This window comes from Molothrus ater, chromosome 1 (genome assembly GCF_012460135.2).
Source record: "Molothrus ater isolate BHLD 08-10-18 breed brown headed cowbird chromosome 1, BPBGC_Mater_1.1, whole genome shotgun sequence".
Classification (NCBI taxonomy): domain Eukaryota; kingdom Metazoa; phylum Chordata; class Aves; order Passeriformes; family Icteridae; genus Molothrus; species Molothrus ater.
Window position 1 is genome coordinate 152,651,305 of NC_050478.2, and position 22,103 is coordinate 152,673,407.

Genomic DNA, 22,103 nt, shown 5'->3' on the forward strand with positions numbered 1-22,103 from the left:
CTGGCACCGGGCTGGTGTCTCTTAGACAGCTGTATTAAAGAAAACCAAACATCAGTGCCCAATCTCGGCAGCCCATCGGCCAAAACCCCACAAGTCTGCTACTCACCCTTCTCCTAAGAACGCTCAGCTGCTCGGGCCGCACGCTTCGGGCACGCTCGGAGACCGAGGCCGTCGTCACAGGGGGTGTCTGGGTTAAGAGGAGATGAGGTGATTTGGCATGGGTGAAACCTGAGGGGACCATCACTCCTCCTCCCTACTTCCCCGACTCACCCCAACTCCTTGGCAGGTGCCCAAGGCCACCTGGATGGCACCTTTAAATAGAAAAGTTCTGGGCTTCATCACCAGGTCCTGTAACGCATCCACAGGGCTCACACGTGCAGGGAACCCGGTGCATCGGCCGGCTGGTGACGGGGGCTCGGCAGGCTCCGAGTGGATTGCCTAAACCCCAAAAAAAGAGAATGGAAACTTAGAGCTGCACCAGACACTGAGAGTTGAGCAATAACAACTACTTCTCTCCACTGCTCACCTTGACTGCTGGTACCCAGATTTACTTCCTAAAAAGAAAGACAAAGAACAGAGCTGTAACAGAGTCACCACAAACACTTCTGCTGCAGAGATAAACGGTGCCTCACCTGGTTGGGGGAAACCACTCACCCAGGATGGGGCCCTCTGGCACACATTTAATCCATCTGAATCTGAAAAAAAAGTTAGGACAAGTTATCCTGCAACAGTCTGGCTCTTAAGAGCTCCAGATATCCTGTGTCCATCTACAAATCCCACCTAGAGTCCAACTACACCCCACATTACAAAGTCCAGGTCCCCGGGACTTCTCCTATTGCACCAGGCTATGCGGCAGGGCAGAGCAGCTCCGGCACAAATGTGTGTGCGCACACCCGTGACACAGGACAGACAGGACATGACAAACAACGGGGACACAACACGGACAGAAATCTCCTGGCAAGGAAAATGGCTGCGAGGACTGAGAGAATGCAAAAGGAGATGACTGAGGTGAGACCGAGGGTGAGCTGATGAGGCTCAGAGAAACCTGGAGGAAGAAGATGCTAACTGAATGATTTATTCCAAGAACTGCAAAGATGGATGCCCGAGAATCCTACGGCCAGAAGCCTCTACCTGCCCTCACGTTCTTTCAAGTCCAAGTCCGCCATAATGGATCGTGGCGGGGCATAGCTGTCCATACAGCTCAGAACAAGACCTGAAAAGACATCCGACCGGATGCTTCTAAAGAGACAAGAGAGTCTGATGCCTGTCTGAGATCCCGAGTCAAAAGTTCTATGGCCTGGGTGCCAGGCCGAGGAATGCAGAGAGCACAGATGCTAACAATGATGCCAGGATTTCTGACAGGCCCCTCAAAGGGCTCAGGGAAAACACATGACATATGCAAACAACACATAATACACAAAAGACAAGTGACACGATACACGCCGGGACTGCTCTGCCCTGCGCACCTCAGCACTGTGATCCAAAGTCAGGCTTTGCTTTTATGGGGCCTAAGGGGCCGCTTCAGGGACACCGCCACCTCCGAAGGGGAAACAAAAACCCCGCCCAGTAATTCCCAAACCAGCACCCTGCTTTCATCCCCTCTGTGGGTTGTGGCCCTCTACTTATCTCTCGCACATCTGGGGATGCCGGTCTCAGGTGCAAAGAAAGGAAACCTCGTCGGCCAGGAAGCTCCTGCTGGCACCGGGCTGGTGTCTCTTAGACAGCTGTATTAAAGAAAACCAAACATCAGTGCCCAATCTCGGCAGCCCATCGGCCAAAACCCCACAAGTCTGCTACTCACCCTTCTCCTAAGAACGCTCAGCTGCTCGGGCCGCACGCTTCGGGCACGCTCGGAGACCGAGGCCGTCGTCACAGGGGGTGCCTGGGTTAAGAGGAGATGAGGTGATTTGGCATGGCTGAAACCTGAGGGGACCCTCGCTCCTCCTCCCTACTTCCCCGACTCACCACAACTCCTTGGCAGGTGCCCAAGGTCACCTGGATGGCACCTTTAAATAGAAAAGTTCTGGGCTTCATCACCAGGTCCTGTAACGCATCCACAGGGCTCACACGTGCAGGGAACCCGGTGCATCGGCCGGCTGGTGACGGGGGCTCGGCAGGCTCCGAGTGGATTGCCTAAACCACACAAAAGAGAATGGAGACTTAGACTTGCCCCAGGAATTGAGACCTCAGCAACAAGAAATGCTCCTGATCACCTTGCTCTCCTGAACTTGACTGCTGAGATCCAGCTTTACTTCCTAAAAATAAAGAAAAAGAACAGAGCTGTAACAGGGTCCCCCTCGACACTTCCCCTGCAGAGACAAATGGTGACTGACCTGCTTGTGGGAACCCACTCACCCAGGATGGGGGCTCTGCCATGGGTGCAATGCATCTGCACCTGAAAGAAAGTCAGAACATATGTCAAACACCTGCAGGATAACTCAAAAGCTGCAAACACCTTAGGTCAATCTAGGAATGGCATCTAGATTCCAAGTACACCCCACATTACAAATTTCAACCCCCCAGGGCTTGTCCTATTGCGCCAGGCTATGTGGCAGGGCAGAGCAGCTCCAGCACAAATGTGTGCAGACACCCGTGACACGGGACAGACAAGACGTGACAGACGACGGGGACACGACACGGACAGAAATCTCCTGGCAAGGAAAATGGCTGCGAGGACTGAGAGAATGCAAAAGGAGATGACTGAGGTGAGACCGAGGGTGAGCTGATGAGGCTCAGAGAAACCTGGAGGAAGAAGATGCTAACCGAATGATTTATTCCAAGAACTGCAAACATGGATGCCCGAGAATCCTACGGCCAGAAGCCTCTACCTGCCCTCACGTTCTTTCGAGTCCTAGTCCGCCATAATAGATCCTGGTGGGGCATAGCTGTCCATACAGCTCAGAACAAGACCTGAAAAGACATCCGACCGGATGCTTCTAAAGAGACAAGAGAGTCTGATGCCTGTCTGAGATCCCGAGTCAAAAGTTCTATGGCCTGGGTGCCAGGCCGAGGAATGCAGAGAGCACAGATGCTAACAATGATGCCAGGATTTCTGACAGGCCCCTCAAAGGGCTCAGGGAAAAGACATGACATATGCAAACAACACATAATACACAAAAGACAAGTGACACGATACACGCCGGGACTGCTCTGCCCTGCGCACCTCAGCACTGTGATCCAAAGTCAGGCTTTGCTTTTATGGGGCCTAAGGGGCCGCTTCAGGGACACCGCCACCTCCGAAGGGGAAACAAAAACCCCGCCCAGTAATTCCCAAACCAGCACCCTGCTTTCATCCCCTCTGTGGGTTGTGGCCCTCTACTTATCTCTCGCACATCTGGGGATGCCGGTCTCAGGTGCAAAGAAAGGAAACCTCGTCGGCCAGGAAGCTCCTGCTGGCACCGGGCTGGTGTCTCTTAGACAGCTGTATTAAAGAAAACCAAACATCAGTGCCCAATCTCGGCAGCCCATCGGCCAAAACCCCACAAGTCTGCTACTCACCCTTCTCCTAAGAACGCTCAGCTGCTCGGGCCGCACGCTTCGGGCACGCTCGGAGACCGAGGCCGTCGTCACAGGGGGTGCCTGGGTTAAGAGGAGATGAGGTGATTTGGCATGGCTGAAACCTGAGGGGACCCTCGCTCCTCCTCCCTACTTCCCCGACTCACCACAACTCCTTGGCAGGTGCCCAAGGTCACCTGGATGGCACCTTGAAATAGAAAAGTTCTGGGCTTCATCACCAGGTCCTGTAACGCATCCACAGGGCTCACACGTGCAGGGAACCCGGTGCATCGGCCGGCTGGTGACGGGGGCTCGGCAGGCTCCGAGTGGATTGCCTAAACCACACAAAAGAGAATGGAGACTTAGACTTGCCCCAGGAATTGAGACCTCAGCAACAAGAAATGCTCCTGATCACCTTGCTCTCCTGAACTTGACTGCTGAGATCCAGCTTTACTTCCTAAAAATAAAGAAAAAGAACAGAGCTGTAACAGGGTCCCCCTCGACACTTCCCCTGCAGAGACAAATGGTGACTGACCTGCTTGTGGGAACCCACTCACCCAGGATGGGGGCTCTGCCATGGGTGCAATGCATCTACACCTGAAAGAAAGTCAGAACATATGTCAAACACCTGCAGGATAACTCAAAAGCTGCAAACACCTTAGGTCAATCTAGGAATGGCATCTAGATTCCAAGTACACCCCACATTACAAATTTCAACCCCCCAGGGCTTGTCCTATTGCGCCAGGCTATGTGGCAGGGCAGAGCAGCTCCAGCACAAATGTGTGCAGACACCCGTGACACGGGACAGACAAGACGTGACAGACGACGGGGACACGACACGGACAGAAATCTCCTGGCAAGGAAAATGGCTGCGAGGACTGAGAGAATGCAAAAGGAGATGACTGAGGTGAGACCGAGGGTGAGCTGATGAGGCTCAGAGAAACCTGGAGGAAGAAGATGCTAACCGAATGATTTATTCCAAGAACTGCAAACATGGATGCCCGAGAATCCTACGGCCAGAAGCCTCTACCTGCCCTCACGTTCTTTCGAGTCCTAGTCCGCCATAATAGATCCTGGTGGGGCATAGCTGTCAACACAGCTCAGAACAAGACCTGAAAAGACATCCGACCAGATGCTTCTAAAGAGACAAGAGAGTCTGATGCCTGTCTGAGATCCCGAGTCAAAAGTTCTATGGCCTGGGTGCCAGGCCGAGGAATGCAGAGATCAGATACTAACAATGATGCCAGGGTTTCTGACAGGCCCCTCCAAGGCCTAAGATAAAAGACATGACATATCCAAACACACATAATACACAAAAGACAAGTGACACGATACACACCGGGACTGCTCTGCCCTGCACACCTCAGCACTGTGATCAAAAGTCAGGCTTTCCTTTTATGGGGCCTAAGGGTGTCCGCTTCATGGACACCCCCATCTCCAAAGGAGACTCAAAAACCCCTCCCGGTGGGTCCCTACCCTGCACCCCGCTTTCATCCCCTCTGTGGGTTGTACGCCTCTACTTATCTCTCAGACATCTGGGGATGCAGGTCCGTGTCAGGTGCAAAAGAAGGCAGCCTCAACATCTGGGAAGTTCCTGCTGGCACTGTTGTTCAACAACTCCCTGTTGTTTCTTAGTCAGCTACATGAAAGAAATGCAAATATCAATGCATGATCGCTGCAGCACACTGGCCAAAACCCAACAATTCTGCCACTCACCGTTCTCCTAAGCATGCCCGGCTCCTGGGGCCGCACCCTTCGGCCGCGCTCCGAGGCTGATGAAAACACAGGAACGGATGCTTAGAGTTGCACCGGAAAGTGAGACTGGAGCAATAACAACTGCTTCTGTACGCTACTCAATGCTCACCTTGCCCACCTCACCTTGACTGCTGATATCCAGCTTTACCTCCTAAAAAGAAAAAGAACAGAGCTGCAACAGAGTCACACTTTACACTCCCCCTGCAGAGACAAACGGTGACTGACCTGCTCGGGGGAACCTCCTCACCCGGGATGGGTGGATGGATTTTGCCCTGGATTTTATCCTTCTGCGTCTGAAAGAAAGTGAGGACAAAAGTCAAAGGCCTGCAGGATAACTTCACAGCTCCAAACATCTTCTGTCTATCTAGGAATATCATCTAGACTCTGCAAACACCCCACAAACTGCGAGTCCCTGGGACTTGTCCTCTTGCGGCAGGCTATGCGGCAGGGCAGAGCAGCTCCGGCACAAATATGTGCAGACACCCGTGACACAGAACGTGACAAACAGGGGGACGATAAACACAACACATCATGCTTGTGGTGAGGGTCTCGAGGGGAAAAGGCAAAAGGGACCCCAAAGACACACTAGGTAACACGGTACGCCGGACAAAACGACAGGGACCGGAACTGTTCTGCGTTGCCCGCCTGAAAGCTGCCATCAAAATCAGAGCCTCTCCCTTCAGCTGTCCTAAGAGGCCCCTTGGAGGAGATTGCTTTTCCCTCTGCTATTTTTTAAATCTGTCCCAGGAACTCCCAACCCGCTACTCTCCCATTGTCCCATCTCCAGGCCGTGGCCCCTGACTTATCTTTTGGATGATCGGTGATGAGGATCCACGTTGCACCTGAAATGAGCCTGCCTCGGAGGGCCCCGTGATCGCCTGTTAGCCTCTCGGTCAGCTACAATAAAGAAAAACAAAACCAATGTATGAGTACAGAGTTATGTGGGCCAAATCCCAGCGAGTCAGCTACTTGCCCTCTCCTGAGTGTGCCTGAGTACTTCAGGCTCCAGCTTCATCCTGATTCCAAGGCTGTGGCCGTTATTATGAGTGGCACCTGGGTTAGAGAAAGGCAAAGTTAAATGGCATTCCTGTGAGTGCAGTGGGTGACCTTGTGTGCTGTAAGACGTGTGAATGCCTCTGCTCGGCTTCTAAAAGGCCTGGGGTGGGGGGCTCAAATAAACACCCTTTCTCACCCTGCTGCCTTCAAAATCACCCCCCCAACAATAACTCCTAACCGGATACCTGCTCACCCTCCCTCTCCTAGTCACAATCCTCAACTCACCTGAAGCCTCAGTCTCAAACATCATCTTAGACACTGGGCAGATGCCTCTTGGGACACGATGAATCTGCTGAAAAAAGTATTGTAGCTGACACAACCTGCAGCCTCTGGAAGCTGCACTCCTCCTCCTAAAAAAAAAAACAGAACAAAATCAGAAATTACAAATGCACTTTACCACCCCTAAACACAAAACCCAAAATTGTGAACTTAAATACTTGCTGTATTCCAGGCTGTTTTCTTCACAGTATCTTCAAAGCCTCTGTTGCTTTAGATGCCCAGAAACACCTGCTGAAAACAAGCTGAGGTAAGCTGAAAGAGCCTCTTACCTGAAATGAGAGGAGAGCTCTTATCCCAGCACATCCCAGAGGGGGAATGAAGGCCCTGGGCCAAGGCTGGGGTTAATATACCCCTGATGGTGCCCGCCTCTCGTTCCCATGGCACCCAGGAAAAGGGAGGGGGCGAGTCCCACGGGGTATAACAACCCTCAGAGCGACTGCAGGTGTTTGGCGTTTCTAATTTGATTTCAAGGGGAGTAGAGGGCTTGTTATAGAAGAAAACTCTCCAGAAAAATATCAGTGCTTTTTTTTTTGCAACATCTATTTGGAGCAAAAGGGTACAAAACTGGTAAGAAATAAAAGTTTCTGTTTAGACAGCATAACTAGATAAATTAGGTGATTTGCTGTTAACTTTCCTAATCATTCCTTAGTGGCTACTAAGTAGTATTTCACGTGTGACTAAGCTGGGTGGAGAAAATTGTCTAAGTCTCCTTGGGACCTCTAATTAGGCCTAACTACTTTATAAGTAAAAATAAGAAAAATAAAAGCTTCCCAGGCAGTGTAAGGGTTAAGTGCGTGCCCGGCTTACCCTGCTCTGAGATACTTGGTCCTATGGCACAGAAAGAAGAGCCCTGAAATGTAGTTTTAAACCCTTAAAATGCTGAAAAAAGCAGAGCTTCCTTCCAGTGAACCCCTTAAACAGAGGAAATGGGGCAGCTACCTCTACTGAAACTAATACAATGGCAAATAAATAGCTTCTGCCCTTTAATTTATTCTCCTTAAGTACTGGGAAAAGAGGGGTTTTCCTCTCCAGTGGAATCCAGAGGTTTTCCTCTCTCTTTAAATCTCTCCAGTGATGAAAAAAGAGGGATTTTTCCCTCAGTTCAAACTCTTAAGATGGAGGGTATAGCTGGGCTTCTCCCTCAATTTAGGCCTCAGGACAACAAAAAGGGGCTGGCTACCCTTAATTCAAACCCATAAGAAACATTATCAAGGTTTTCCCCTTCTACTTAAACAGGAAAATAATCAAAAATGAGGACTCCCTGTCAATTAATACCCCGAACAGCACAGAAAAGGCAGGGATTCTTTCAACTGAGACCACTAAAATTGCAGGGGAAGCAGAGTCCCTCCCAGTTTGAACACAAAAAATAAAGGAAAAGGAAGCTTTTCCCTTTTTTCTAAACCCTTTTTCTCCTAATAACCCCTCTCCTTTCTGGGAGTGCTGTGGAGGGCCTGGGGGCTCTGGGAGGGACTGGCACAGTAAAAGGGGAAAGTTGAAAGCCCTCTCCTGGAACCCCACATGCTGCCTGGCCTGCTCAGATGCTGCCCCTTGGCAAAAGGGCTCTTCCCTTGGCATGGGGTGCCTTGGGTGGCTGGGGCGCCCGGGTAAAACAGTCATTAAAACACCCTAAAAATTATTGAAAAAGCCCTAAAGGTATCCTAAACATTTCCAGAGAATTCCTAAAAAACTCCTGAAAAAAAACCCCTAAAATATCCCTAAAAATCCCTGAAAAATCACCTGAAAGACCCTAAAAAACAGTTTAACCCCTACCTGTAACACTGTGGCCTCCAAACACCATCTCTACCTATTAATCTGGGTAACTGCAAGACCCTCAAACACCACCCCAATCACCAGCTTGAGTTGGTCTGGGCAGCACCAAATAAAATAAAAAAAAAAGCTTTAAAAATAGAAAAATTAAAAATAAAAATTAAATAAAAAATAAAATAAAAAATAAAATAAATGCTTTAAAACTGGGAAAATAAAAAAAAAATAGAAAATTTAAAAAATAAAAAGCTTTAAAAACAGAAAAATTAAAACTAAAAATTAAAAAAAAAATTTAAAAAATAAAAGAAATGCTTTAAAAATAGAAAAATTAAAACTAAAAATAAATAAAAAAGAAAATTAAAAAATAAAATAAATGTTTAAAAATAAAAAAATTAAAACTAAAAATTAAATAAAAAATAAAAAGAGCTTTAAAAATAGAAAGATCAAAAATAAAAAGTAAATAAAAAATAAAAAATAAAAAATGTTTAAAAATAAAAAAATCAAAACTAAAAATTAAATAAAAAGGAAAATTTAAAAAATAAAATAAAAGCTTTAAAAATAGAAAAAGCAAAAAATAAAAATTAAATAAAAAAGAAAATTAAAAAGATAAAATAAATAGTTTAAAAATAAAAAATTAAATTAAAAAATAAAATAAAAGCTTTGAAAATAGAAAAAATTTTAAAAATTAAATAAAAAATAAAAAAATCTTTAAAAACAGAAAGATCAAAAATAAAAATTAAATAAAAAATAATAAAAAAATGCTTTAAAAATAAAAAAATTAAAACTAAAAATTAAATAAAAAAGAAAATTAAAAAAATAAAATAAATAGTTTAAAAATAAAAAATTAAAACTAAAAATGAAATAAGAAAATAAATTTGAAAAATAAAATAAATGTTTAAAAATAAAAAAATTAAAACTAAAAATTAAATAAAAGATAAAAAGAGCTTTAAAAATAGAAAGATCAAAAAAAAAAATTAAATAAAAAATAAAAAATAAAAAAATGTTTTAAAAATAAAAAAACCAAAACTAAAAATTAAATAAAAAGGAAAATTAAAAAAATAAAATAAAAGCTTTAAAAATAGAAAAAGCAAAAAATAAAAGTTGAATAAAAATAAAATTAAAAAGGTAAAATAAATAGTTTAAAAATAAAAAATTAAAACTAAAAATGAAATATAAAATAAAATTAAAAAATAAAAAAAAGGTTTAAAAATAGAAAAATTTTTAAAAATTAAATAAAAAATAAAAAAAATCTTTAAAAACAGAAAGATCAAAAATAAAAATTAAATAAAAAATAATAAAAAATGCTTTAAAAATAAAAAAATCAAAACTAAAAATTAAATAAATAAGAAAATTTAAAAAATAAAATAAATAGTTTAAAAATAAAAAATTAAAACTAAAAATGAAATAAAAAATAAAATTAAAAAATATAATAAATGTTTAAAAATAAAAAAATTAAAACTAAAAATTAAAAAATTAAAAAGCTTTAAAAATAGAAAGATCAAAAATAAAAATAAATTAAAAAAAATGTTTAAAAATAAAAAAATCAAAACAAAAATTAAATAAAAAATAAAATTAAAAAAATAAAATAAATGCTTTAAAAATAGAAAAAGCAAAACATAAAAATGAAAGAAAATATAATATTAAAAAGATAAAATAAATAGTTTAAAAATAAAAAATTAAAACTAAAAATGAAATAAAAAATTAAATAAAAAATTAAAAAAAGCTTTAAAAATAGAAAGATCAAAAATTAAAATAAATAAAAAATTAAAAAAAGCTTTAAAAATAAAAAAATCAAAACTAAAAATTAAATAAATAATAAATTTTTTAAAAAAGCTTTAAAAATAGAAAAAAGCAAAAAATAAAAATGAAATAAAAAATAAAATTAAAAGATAAAATAAAAAGCTTTAAAAATAGAAAAATAAAAAATAAAAACTAAATAAAAAATAAAAAATAAAATAAATGCTTTAAAAACAAAAAAATCAAATCTAAAAATAAATAAAAACTAAAAAAATAAAATAAATGCTTTAAAAAAAGATAAAGCAAAAATAAATATGAAATAAAAAATAAAATTAAAAAAATAAAATAAATAGTTTATAAATAAAAAATGAAAACTAAAAACTAAAAAATAAAATTAAAAAAAATAAATGCTTTAAAAAAATAAAACAAAAATTAAAATTAAAAAATTAAAAAATAAAATAAAAAGATTTAAAAATAGATAAATCAAAAATAAAAATTAAATCAAAAATAATAAGAAAAAAAGCTTTAAAAAAAACCCTCAAAACTAAAAATTAAGAAAAAAATAAAAATAGAAAAATTTTTAAATGCTTTAAAAATATAAAAATTTAAACTAAACATTAAATAAAAAGGAAAATTAAAAAATAAAATAAATGCTTTAAAATAGAAAAGTTAAAACAAAAAAAAAAAAAAAAAGCTTTAAAAATAGGAAAATTTAAAAAAATTAAATAAAAATTAAATTTAAAAAAAATTAATTAAAAGTAATTAAAAAACCAAATAAAATCCGTAAAGTACTGTAAAGTACCGTAAAAGTTCCATAAAAGGTAGTGTCGTAAAGCGCGACTGTCGAAAAAACGCACCTTTTACGACAGTCGTGCTTTACGGCACCTTTCACGACACTTTTGCGACAGTCGCACTTCACGACACCTTTTACGACACTTTTGCGACAGTCGCGCTTTACGGCAGTTTTACGACAGTCGCGCTTTACGGCACCTTTTGCGACAGTCGCGCTTTACGGCAGTTTTGCGACAGTCGCACTTTACGGCACCTTTTACGACACTTTTGCGACAGTCGCGCTTTACGGCACCTTTTACGACAGTCGCGTTTTACGGCACCTTTTGCGACAGTCGCGTTTTACGGCACCTTTTACGACAGTCGCGCTTTACGGCAGTTTTGCGACAGTCGCGCTTTACGGCACCTTTTACGACAGTCGCGCTTTACGGCACCTTTTGCGACAGTCGCGCTTTACGGCACCTTTTGCGACAGTCGCGCTTTACGGCAGTTTTACGACAGTCGCGCTTTACGGCAGTTTTGCGGCAGACGCGCTTTACGGCAGTTTTGCGACAGTCGCGCTTTACGGCACCTTTTGCGACAGTCGCGCTTTACGGCAGTTTTACGACAGTCGCGCTTCACGGCAGTTTTACGACAGGCGCGCTTTACGGCACCTTTTGCGACAGTCGCGCTTTACGGCACCTTTTGCGACAGTCGCGCTTTACGGCACCTTTTACGACAGTCGCGCTTTACGGCAGTTTTACGACGTTTTATGGAAATTTTACGGCACTTTACAGCACTTTAGAGTTTTTATTTTGTTTTTCATGTATTTTTAATTAATTTTATTTTATTAATTTTGGGTTTTTTTAAATTTTTCTATTTTTAAAGCTTTTTATTTTATTTTTTAAATTTTTTTGTTTTTTTTATTTTCCTATTTTTAAAGCTTTTTATTTTATTTTTAAAATTTTTTAAAATATAATTTTTAAATTTAATTTTTCTTTTTTTAAAGCATTTATTTTTTTAATTTTGTTTCTTATTTAATTTTTATTTTTCTATTTTTAAGCCTTTGTATTTTTTATTTTTTATTTCTTTTTATTTTTAAACCTTTTTATTTTTTAAATTTTTTTAATTTTTTTTATTTTTAAAACATTTATTTTATTTTTTAAATATTTATATTTAATTTTTAATTTTTCTATTATTAAAGGGGTTTTTTTAAATTTTATTTTAAATTTTTTTAAATTTTTCTCTTTTTAAACTATTGTTTTAATTTTTTTTATTTTTATTTTTCATTTTTCTATTTTTAAAGATTTTTATTTTGTTAATTTTTATTTAATTTTTATAATTCATTTTTTTATTTTAAAGGATTTATTATATTTTTTAATTTTGTTTTTTATTGAATGTTTATTTTTCTATTTTTAAAGCATTTATTTGATTTTTAATTTTTTTTATTTAAGTTTTAATTTTTCTATTTTTAAAGCTTTTTTAAAATTTTTTAAATTTGTTTTTATTTTTAATTTTTCTATTTTAAAATAATTTTATTTTATTAATTTTTTATTTAATTTTTATATTTAATTCTTTTATTTTTAAAGCATTTATTATATTTTTTAATTTTGTTTTTTATTGAATGTTTATTTTTCCCAAATGGTTTATCCCAAACTGTACCCCCCTCCCTTTACCTCTGTTATCCCTCTCCCGGGATGAGATCATCCCCAAACCCCCACCCTGCCTCTCTGTCAATCACTCAGCCTCCCATTCCCTCCATCCAGAAGTTTCGGTCCAAGTCCTCGAGTGATTAGCCACAGGCTAGGGGTCAGCCCCCCAAGCCTTGCCCCATACGCTGTCCTGTATGTCTGGATCCCCCAGCATCCATCCCTTAGGGTCACTTAATGGTTGGTAGGATGTTATCTACTGTCGGTTTCCACCTCCCTTCAAATGTAACCTTGGCACATCTCCCGGGACTCTCGGCAGGAGCCCCCTGAGGTGCAGGAGCTCCTATGGGACTCCTAATAAAACCTTGCATTAACCCCTGCTAAGAGTCGGCCCTTTATCATCTACCGCTGTCTCTGGTGTCTCTTGTGCTGCACAGGGGCCCAGCCCAGGTGCCCTCAGCACCCTCGGGGCACACACAGAGAGTGTCTCCCCCCAGCCCAGGTGCCCTCAGTACCCTCGGGGCACAGAGAGTGTCTCCCCCCAGCCCAGGTGCCCTCAGTACCCTCGGGGCACACACAGAGAGTGTCTCCCCCCAGCCCAGGTGCCCTCAGTACCCTCGGGGCACAGAGAGTGTCTCCCCCCAGCCCAGGTGCCCTCAGTACCCTCGGGGCACACACAGAGAGTGTCTCCCCCCAGCCCAGGTGCCCTCAGCACCCTCGGGGCACAGAGAGTGTCTCCCCCCAGCCCAGGTGCCCTCAGTACCATCGGGGCACAGAGAGTGTCTCCCCGCTCTCGGCCGTGCCGGGGCTGCCAACTCAGGACCGGCCAAGGGTTCCTGAGGGGCTCGCACCAACCCACTCGGCCGCTGATTGTGGTGGTGTTTGAGGGTCCTCCAGGACAAGGGAGGAGATAAGAATCTTGACTCCCCCTTTCAGAAGGCTGAAATATTATTTTATCATCTCTATTATATTAAAAGAAAATGAGATATTAGAACTACACTAAAAGAGCAAGGAGACATCAGAAAGCTGGAAAGGAATGAATAATAAAAACCTGGGACTGATCACAGCCCCGACACCGCTGGACCATGATTGGTCATCAAGTAGAAACAATGCACAGGAGACCAACCCAAGATGCCCCTGTTGCTAAACCATCTCCAGCCCACACTCCACAGCCACCAGATTGTTATTGGTTCCATTTCTGTTCTGAGGCTTCTCAGGAGAAAAATCCCAGCGAAAGGATTTTCATCAAACACGTCAGTGCCAGGTGATGGCACAGGCAGCATGGGCTGGCAGAGGTCACTGTGTCATCCCTGCCAGCCCAGGTGTCACAGCAAGGAGGAGAGAGTTCACCCTGTGCTCACACTGCAATACAGAGCAATACAACACAACACACACATTAACACAAGATGATAACCTTTTTCTATTTTCATTACTTGTGGATTTATTGTTACAGGACACCCAAAACAACAAAAGCACACAAAAAACAGCACTCATCTACCATTAACACCCCCGTCACATTACACACAAACTCACCGTCCCTCCCCTCACAACTGCTAAATTACACCCCAGCAATCCTTGGTCCTCAGGAACATGGTTCCCAGGAGCCTCCAAAAAATCCTCCTGCCTGACGAAATACCCAGTCCCTGGACGGTGCGCGCCCAAACTTTGGCGATGAACGTCGCCTCGCAGACTGACCGGGACCGGGGAAAAAAAACCCAGCCGGGGGGCAAAAAAAAAAAGAAAAAAAAAACCCAGCCGGGGGTGGCGGTGGGGAACCAGGCTAGGGATTTTTTACTCTAAATTTACAAATGAGTTGAAAAACCTGAAAAGCAAAAGTCACACGGTTAAATCCAGTCAGCATGCGCTCACACACTCAGAGATGAGCAGACAGACAGACACAGACACATGCTCACGCACTCCTCCCACTTAAACGTTCCCTGCGGCTCTTACTCGAGACGCTGAAGAACGCGCTTCCACGCTTCTTCTGGCTGCCGCTCCTCGACGTCAAATGGTAGATTCTGGGGAAATCGGCAGCCTCAGGGACCTGTGAGACGACAGGAAGCGGTCGATGAGTGGCTGACAGCTAGGACTTGTCCCCGCTCTGGACCAATAAATTTTCTACCCAAAATCCCATAAAAGACAGATGAACAGTCAAGTTTTTATAACTGTTCTACCTAACTGTGACTATGTGCCAGGGCAGGGCAGCTCCGACCATAAGTGGTACAACGTAAGTACACATGATATAAGCCGACGCATACAGTGCAAGTGTACATGGAGTGTAAGTACATACAGTATAAGCCAACATAGGTACACACAATATAAGTACATACAGTATAAGCCAGCATAGGTACAAGCAATGTAAGCACATACAGTATAAGCCAGGACTTGAGGTAACTCTCTGGAAGATACTAATTCTTGAGCCCTATACCCTTTGAGAAGATAGAACCTATAGAACTTCTGCAGTCACGTGAGGAGGGTGTAAGACGCTTCCTCCAGAAGTCCAAGAGAATGGCGTGGAAAAAAAGGCACTACCAAAGCCGGTAGTGAGTAGGAAGACGGATGAGAACATCTTGTCCCTTTGAGACATTCCTGTCTCAAAGAGTAAAAATGTAAAGATGCCGGAATAAGGGATATCCGGAAAGGAACGTGACTAGAATATGGGCAATGTGGCACGGAATAGTGCCAATAAAGCATCGAGACGTGACAAAGGCCTGTGACACGTAAGACAATGGACACAGACTACATAACACAGACACAGACGACATAACATAGACACAGACGACATAACACAGAGACGAGTGACAACTGCCTGGCACTGTCCCCGTAGGGACCCGAGATTCCTAACGCAAGATGAGCCAGAGGCTGATGATGCCAAAGGAAAGGAAGCCCTATGACGAGAGCACGTGATGATGAAACGGAACTCGTTAAAACAAGTTAGTGCCACAGCAATTAAGAGGATGCTCGAGAGGCTCGGCGAGCCTAGAGAAAGAAGCCGACTGCCGGGTGACCGTGGCCGTAGCTCCGGACGTGAAGGCGAGCTCCTCGGGGGAAAGATCCGTGACGACGTCGAGTCGAGGAAGGCGGACGACACAAAGTACGCGAAAATGTGGAGATGGGTCGGAACTGCCCTGCCCGGCAAAGGCTCTGGCGAGGCTGAGGGGAAACCCTCTCCCTTTACTTCCAGAGAGCCCGCCCCCCTACAGACCTGTCCCCTAAGCTGACATCTGATTGCCTCCTGTGAGAGTAAAGGTTTTTACCCTTCTCCCAGCCACTGTCCCCGACACTTAGCTTTTGGAAGAGGAGCGGACAAAATCCATCCTTGGTCGGACGTGGACGTTGAGATGCTCTCCGTGTGTGCTTCGGTGCTGCCGTTTCCAAGCTTTGGCTACGAGCCTCCTCAGGGTACCTAAGACAAAACAGAAAACCTGACTATTGCCCTCAAAAACAGTAATCCCCGGGACTCCTCCACACCACTGCCCCGGCTCACCTCAAATCTTGATTTGACTCCAGAGGGTGCCTGGAAGATACCGGCGAAAAGAAAAGGTACACGCTTAGCATGCTGCTGTGTAACGCTCACCTAGGAGTCAGCCTGCCTAACCTCCGACTCACCTGCCCTCCTCTGTTCCTTGGCGTGCCTAGGGCAGCGACAGCACCTGCAAAGAAACAAAGCAGAAAATTTGCTGAGATACTGTGAAAACACAACCTCCCAAATCTGACAAGGATGCCACAACAATACCTTAAGCCTGCACACACCTGGCACGGATATGCTCGGCCAGGATAGATGGCAAGTGGACCAGCTAAAAGACAAAAAAAACAAGAGGAGATGCTTACAACTGCACAAAAACTGAGACATCAGCAATAACAACTGCTTCTGTACGCTACTCAATGCTCACCTCACCCACTCGGCCTTGACTTCCTAAAAAGAGAGACAAAGAACAATGCTGTAACAGCCACCATTTATGCTCCCTCTGCAGAAACAAACAGTGACTGACCTGCTCAGGGCAATCCCCTCACCCAGGATCGGGGGCTCTGCCCTGGATTTTATCCATCGGCATCTGAAAGAAAGTTAGGACGAAAGTCAAAGGTCTGCAGGATAACTTAAGAGCTCCAGATAACTTGTGTCCATCGACACATCGCACCTAGAGTTCAACCACACCCCACATTACAAACTTCAAGTCCACAGGACTTCTCCTATTGCACCAGGCTATGCGGCAGGGCAGAGCAGCTCCGGCACAAATGTGTGTGCAGACACCCGTGACACAGGACAGGACGTGACAAACAACGGGGACACAACATGGACAGAAATCTCCTGGCAAGGAAAATGGCTGCGAGGACTGAGAGAATGCAAAAGGAGATGACCGAGGGGAGACCGAGGGTGAGCTGATGAGGCTCAGAGAAACCTGGAGGAAGAAGACGCTAACCGAATGATTTATTCCAAGAACTGCAAAGATGGATGCCCGAGAATCCTACGGCCAGAAGCCTCTACCTGCCCTCACGTTCTTTCAAGTCCAAGTCCGCCATAATGGATCCTGGCGGGGCATAGCTGTCCATACAGCTCAGAACAAGACCTGAAAAGACATCCGACCGGATGCTTCTAAAGAGACAAGAGAGTCTGATGCCTGTCTGAGATCCCGAGTCAAAAGTTCTATGGCCTGGGTGCCAGGCCGAGGAATGCAGAGAGCACAGATGCTAACAATGATGCCAGGGTTTCTGACAGGCCCCTCAAAGGGCTCAGGGAAAAGACATGACATATGCAAACAACACATAATACACAAAAGACAAGTGACACGATACACGTCGGGACTGCTCTGCCCTGCGCACCTCAGCACTGTGATCCAAAGTCAGGCTTTGCTTTTATGGGGCCTAAGGGGCCGCTTCAGGGACACCGCCACCTCCGAAGTGGACTGAAAAACCCCTCCCAGTAATTCCCAAACCAGCACCCTGCTTTCATCCCCTCTGTGGGTCGTGGCCCTCTACTTATCTCTCGCACATCTGGGGATGCCGGTCTCGGGTGTGAAGAAAGGCCACCTCGTCAGCCGGGAAGGTCCTGCTGGCACCGGGCTGGTGTCTCTTAGACAGCTGTATTAAAGAAAACCAAACATCAGTGCCCGATCTCGGCAGCCCATCGGCCAAAACCCCACAAGTCTGCTACTCACCCTTCTCCGAAGAACGCTCAGCTGCTCGGGCCACACGCTTCGGGCACGCTCGGAGACCGAGGCCGTCGTCACAGGGGGTGCCTGGGTTAAGAGGAGATGAGGTGATTTGGCATGGCTGAAACCTGAGTGGACCCTCGCTCCTCCTCCCTACTTCCCCGACTCACCCCAACTCCTTGGCAGGTGCTGAAGGCCACCTGGATGGCACCTTGAAATAGAAAAGTTCTGGGCTTCATCACCAGGTCCTGTAACGCATCCACAGGGCTCACACGGGCAGGGAACCCGGTGCATCGGCCGGCTGGTGACGGGGGCTCGGCAGGCTCCGAGTGGATTGCCTAAACCACAAAAAAAGAGAATGGAAACTTAGAGCTGCACCAGACACTGAGAGCTGAGCAATAACAACTACTTCTCTCCACTGCTCACCTTGACTGCTGGTACCCAGATTTACTTCCTAAAAAGAAAGACAAAGAACAGAGCTGTAACAGAGTCACCACAAACACTTCTGCTGCAGAGATAAACGGTGCCTCACCTGGTTGGGGGAAACCACTGACCCAGGATGGGGCCCTCTGGCACACATTTAATCCATCTGAATCTGAAAAAAAAGTTAGGACAAGTTATCCTGCAACAGTCTGGCTCTTAAGAGCTCCAGCTATCCTGTGTCCATCTACAAATCCCACCTAGAGTCCAACTACACCCCACATTACAAAGTCCAGGTCCCCGGGACTTCTCATATTGCACCACGCTATGCGGCAGGGCAGAGCAGCTCCGGCACAAATGTGTGTGCGCACACCCGTGACACAGGACAGACAGGACATGACAAACAACGGGGACACAACACAGACAGAAATCTCCTGGCAAGGAAAATGGCTGCGAGGACTGAGAGAATGCAAAAGGAGATGACCGAGACCGATGGTGAGCTGATGAGGCTCAGAGAAACCTGGAGGAAGAAGATGCTAACTGAATGATTTATTCCAAGAACTGCAAAGATGGATGCCCGAGAATCCTACGGCCAGAAGCCTCTACCTGCCCTCACGTTCTTTCAAGTCCAAGTCCGCCATAATGGATCCTGGCGGGGCATAGCTGTCCATACAGCTCAGAACAAGACCTGAAAAGACATCCGACCGGATGCTTCTAAAGAGACAAGAGAGTCTGATGCCTGTCTGAGATCCCGAGTCAAAAGTTCTATGGCCTGGGTGCCAGGCCGAGGAATGCAGAGAGCACAGATGCTAACAATGATGCCAGGGTTTCTGACAGGCCCCTCAAAGGGCTCAGGGAAAAGACATGACATATGCAAACAACACATAAAACACAAAAGACAAGTGACACAATACACACCAGGACTGCTCTGCCCTGCGCACCTCAGCACTGTGATCCAAAGTCAGGCTTTGCTTTTATGGGGCCTAAGGGGCCGCTTCAGGGACACCGCCACCTCCGAAGTGGACTGAAAAACCCCTCCCAGTAATTCCCAAACCAGCACCCTGCTTTCATCCCCTCTGTGGGTCGTGGCCCTCTACTTATCTCTCGCACAGCTGGGGATGCCGGTCTCGGGTGTGAAGAAAGGCCACCTCGTCAGCCGGGAAGGTCCTGCTGGCACCGGGCTGGTGTCTCTTAGACAGCTGTATTAAAGAAAACCAAACATCAGTGCCCAATCTCGGCAGCCCATCGGCCAAAACCCCACAAGTCTGCTACTCACCCTTCTCCTAAGAACGCTCAGCTGCTCGGGCCACACGCTTCGGGCACGCTCGGAGACCGAGGCCGTCGTCACAGGGGGTGCCTGGGTTAAGAGGAGATGAGGTGATTTGGCATGGCTGAAACCTGAGGGGACCATCACTCCTCCTCCCTACTTCCCCGACTCACCCCAACTCCTTGGCAGGTGCTGAAGGCCACCTGGATGGCACCTTGAAATAGAAAAGTTCTGGGCTTCATCACCAGGTCCTGTAACGCATCCACAGGGCTCACACGGGCAGGGAACCCGGTGCATCGGCCGGCTGGTGACGGGGGCTCGGCAGGCTCCGAGTGGATTGCCTAAACCACAAAAAAAGAGAATGGAAACTTAGAGCTGCACCAGACACTGAGAGCTGAGCAATAACAACTACTTCTCTCCACTGCTCACCTTGACTACTGGTGTCTGGACTTACTTCCTAAAAAGAACGACAAAGAACAGTGCTGTAACACAATCACCATTTACACTTCCTCAGCAGAGACAAATGGTGCCTCACCTGCTCGGGGGAATCCCCTCACCCGGGATGGGGGGCTCTGCCCTGGATTTTATCCTTCTGCACCTGAAAGAAAGTTAGGATGAAAGTCAAAGAGCTGCAGGATAACTTAAGAGCTCCAGATATCTTGTGTCCATCTACACATCGCACCTAGAGTCCAACTACACCCCACATTACAAACATCAAGTCCCCGGGACTTCTCCTACTGCACCAGGCTATGCGGCAGGGCAGAGCAGCTCCGGCACAAATGCGTGCGTACACCGGTGACACGGGATGGACGGGACGTGACAAACAATGGGCATGAGACACGGACGGAAATCCCTTGGAGAGGAAAATGGCTGCAAGGACTGAGAGAATGCAAAAGGAGATGATCGAGGTGAGACCGATGGTGAGATGGTGAGGCTCAGAGAACCCTGGAGGAAGAAGATCCTAACTGAATGATTTATTTCAAGAACTGCAAAGATGAATGCCCAGGAATCCTATGGTCAGAATCCTCTCCCTAACATCAGATTCTTACAAGTCCTAATCCACCATAATGGATCCTGGCAGGGCATAGCTATCCATACAGCTCAGAAAAAGACCTGACAAGACAAGACATCTGACTGGATGCTTCCAAAGAGAGAACTTTTGATTGCGGAGCTCAGACAGGTATCAGAATCGCATCTATGGCCTGGGTGCCGGGGCAAGGAATGCTGAGATCACAGATGCTAAGAATGATGCCAGGGTTTCTGCTAGGCCCCTCAAAGGCCTAAGGTAAAAGACCCGAGATATGCAAACAACACATAATGCACGATAGACAAGTGACACGATACACGTCGGGACTGCTCTGCCCTGTGCACCTCAGCACTGTGATCAAAAGTGAGACTTTCCTTTTATGGGCCTAAGGGCCCACTTCTTGGCTACCCTCATCTCCAGAGCTGACTCAACACCCCCCCCCCCAGAGAGTCCCAACCCAGCACCCCACTTTCAGCCCCTATGTGGGTTGCAGCCCTCTACTTATCTCTCGGACGGGTGGGTGTGCCGATGCGTGTCAGCTTCGATAGGAAGCGGATGCACCGTCTGGGAAGTCCCTGCTGACACGGGCTATTGTTCTCTTAGTCTGCCAAGAGAAAGGAAACCAAACGTGAGTGCACGATCTTAGCAGCATGGCAGCCAAAACACGACAAGTCTGCTACTCACCCTTCTCCTAAGAATGCTCGGCTCCTCGGGCTGCACGCTTCGGGCTCGCTTGGAGGCCGACGCCGTTGTCGCAGGGTGCGCCTGGGTAAAGTGGAGACGAGGTGATTTGCCATTGCTGTGACCTGAGTTGAGCCTCCCCCCTCCTCCCTACCTCCTCCGCTCACCGCAACTCCTCGGCCGCTCCCGAGGGCTCCTCGGATGGGACCGTGAAATAGAAAATTTGAAGGCTTCATCATCACGGAGTCCTGTAATACTTCCATGGAGCTCATATTTGCAGGAAACCCGGTGCATCGGCCGGTTGGTGACAGGGGCCGGACATACGCCGAGTCGATTGCCTAAATTGCACAAACGAGAATGGATGCTTGTAGTTGCACCAGAGAGTGAGACTTGAGCAATAACCACTGCTTCTGTACGCTACTCAATGCTCACCTTGCCCACTCAGCCTTGACTGCTGCTCTCTGCTTTGACTTCCTAAAAAGAAAGACAAAGAACAGTGCTGTAACACAGACACCATTTACACTTCCTCGGCAGAGACAAATGGTGCCTCACCTGCTCGGGAGAAACCCCTCACCCGGGATGGGGCCCTCTGGCATAGATTTAATCTATCTGAATCTGAAAAAGAGTTAGGACAAAAGTCAAAGGGCTGCGGGATAACTTAAGAGCTCCAGATATCTTGTGTCCATCGACAAATCCCACCTAGAGTCCAACTACACGCCACATTACAAATTCCAAGTCCCCGGGACTTCTCCTGTTGCAGCAGGTTATGCGGCAGGGCAGAGCAGCTCCGGCACAAACGCGTGCAGACACCCGTGACACCGAACGCGACAAACCGGGGGACGTTAAACATGACACGTTAGGCTTGTGGTGAGAGCCTCGAGGGGAAAAGGGAGAGATATCTGACCAAAGGGACCCCAAAGACACACTAGGTAACACGGTACACCAGACAACATGACGTGGACCGGAACTGCTCTGCCCTGCCCACCTGCACGCTGCCATCAAATGTGGAGTCTCTCCCTTGAGCTGTCCTAAGAGGCCTTTTGGAGAAGATTGCT

General features: G+C 45.4%; 6 long non-coding RNA genes across 7 annotated transcripts; all 6 read right to left on the reverse strand.

Annotated features, from left to right (window-relative positions):
* LOC129046821 (uncharacterized) lies at window positions 1-434 on the reverse strand. The gene is made up of 3 exons (XR_008508603.1): window positions 271-434; window positions 107-187; window positions 1-29 (listed from the first exon to the last, which is right to left on the reverse strand). It is a non-coding gene; the product is annotated as an uncharacterized LOC129046821 (long non-coding RNA).
* Window positions 435-4,957: 4,523 nt separating this feature from the next.
* On the reverse strand, window positions 4,958-5,669 carry LOC118700106 (uncharacterized). The gene is made up of 4 exons (XR_004982185.2): window positions 5,476-5,669; window positions 5,360-5,401; window positions 5,212-5,267; window positions 4,958-5,134 (listed from the first exon to the last, which is right to left on the reverse strand). It is a non-coding gene; the product is annotated as an uncharacterized LOC118700106 (long non-coding RNA).
* A 596-nt stretch (window positions 5,670-6,265) lies between these two features.
* On the reverse strand, window positions 6,266-6,802 carry LOC129046822 (uncharacterized). Its single transcript, XR_008508606.1, has 3 exons — window positions 6,744-6,802; window positions 6,532-6,656; window positions 6,266-6,303 (listed from the first exon to the last, which is right to left on the reverse strand). It is a non-coding gene; the product is annotated as an uncharacterized LOC129046822 (long non-coding RNA).
* A 7,116-nt stretch (window positions 6,803-13,918) lies between these two features.
* Window positions 13,919-16,023, reverse strand: LOC118700104 (uncharacterized). Of its 2 annotated transcripts, XR_008508596.1 has the most exons (4): window positions 15,991-16,023; window positions 15,761-15,909; window positions 14,454-14,547; window positions 13,919-14,325 (listed from the first exon to the last, which is right to left on the reverse strand). It is a non-coding gene; the product is annotated as an uncharacterized LOC118700104 (long non-coding RNA). The 2 variants fall into 2 exon arrangements; XR_004982183.2 differs by having other exon boundaries at window positions 14,454-15,909.
* Window positions 16,024-16,109: 86 nt separating this feature from the next.
* On the reverse strand, window positions 16,110-16,454 carry LOC129046818 (uncharacterized). The gene is made up of 3 exons (XR_008508601.1): window positions 16,397-16,454; window positions 16,257-16,300; window positions 16,110-16,156 (listed from the first exon to the last, which is right to left on the reverse strand). It is a non-coding gene; the product is annotated as an uncharacterized LOC129046818 (long non-coding RNA).
* A 4,393-nt stretch (window positions 16,455-20,847) lies between these two features.
* Window positions 20,848-21,524, reverse strand: LOC129046971 (uncharacterized). The gene is made up of 4 exons (XR_008508883.1): window positions 21,481-21,524; window positions 21,216-21,386; window positions 21,052-21,132; window positions 20,848-20,971 (listed from the first exon to the last, which is right to left on the reverse strand). It is a non-coding gene; the product is annotated as an uncharacterized LOC129046971 (long non-coding RNA).
* Between the last annotated feature and the right edge of the window lie 579 nt (window positions 21,525-22,103).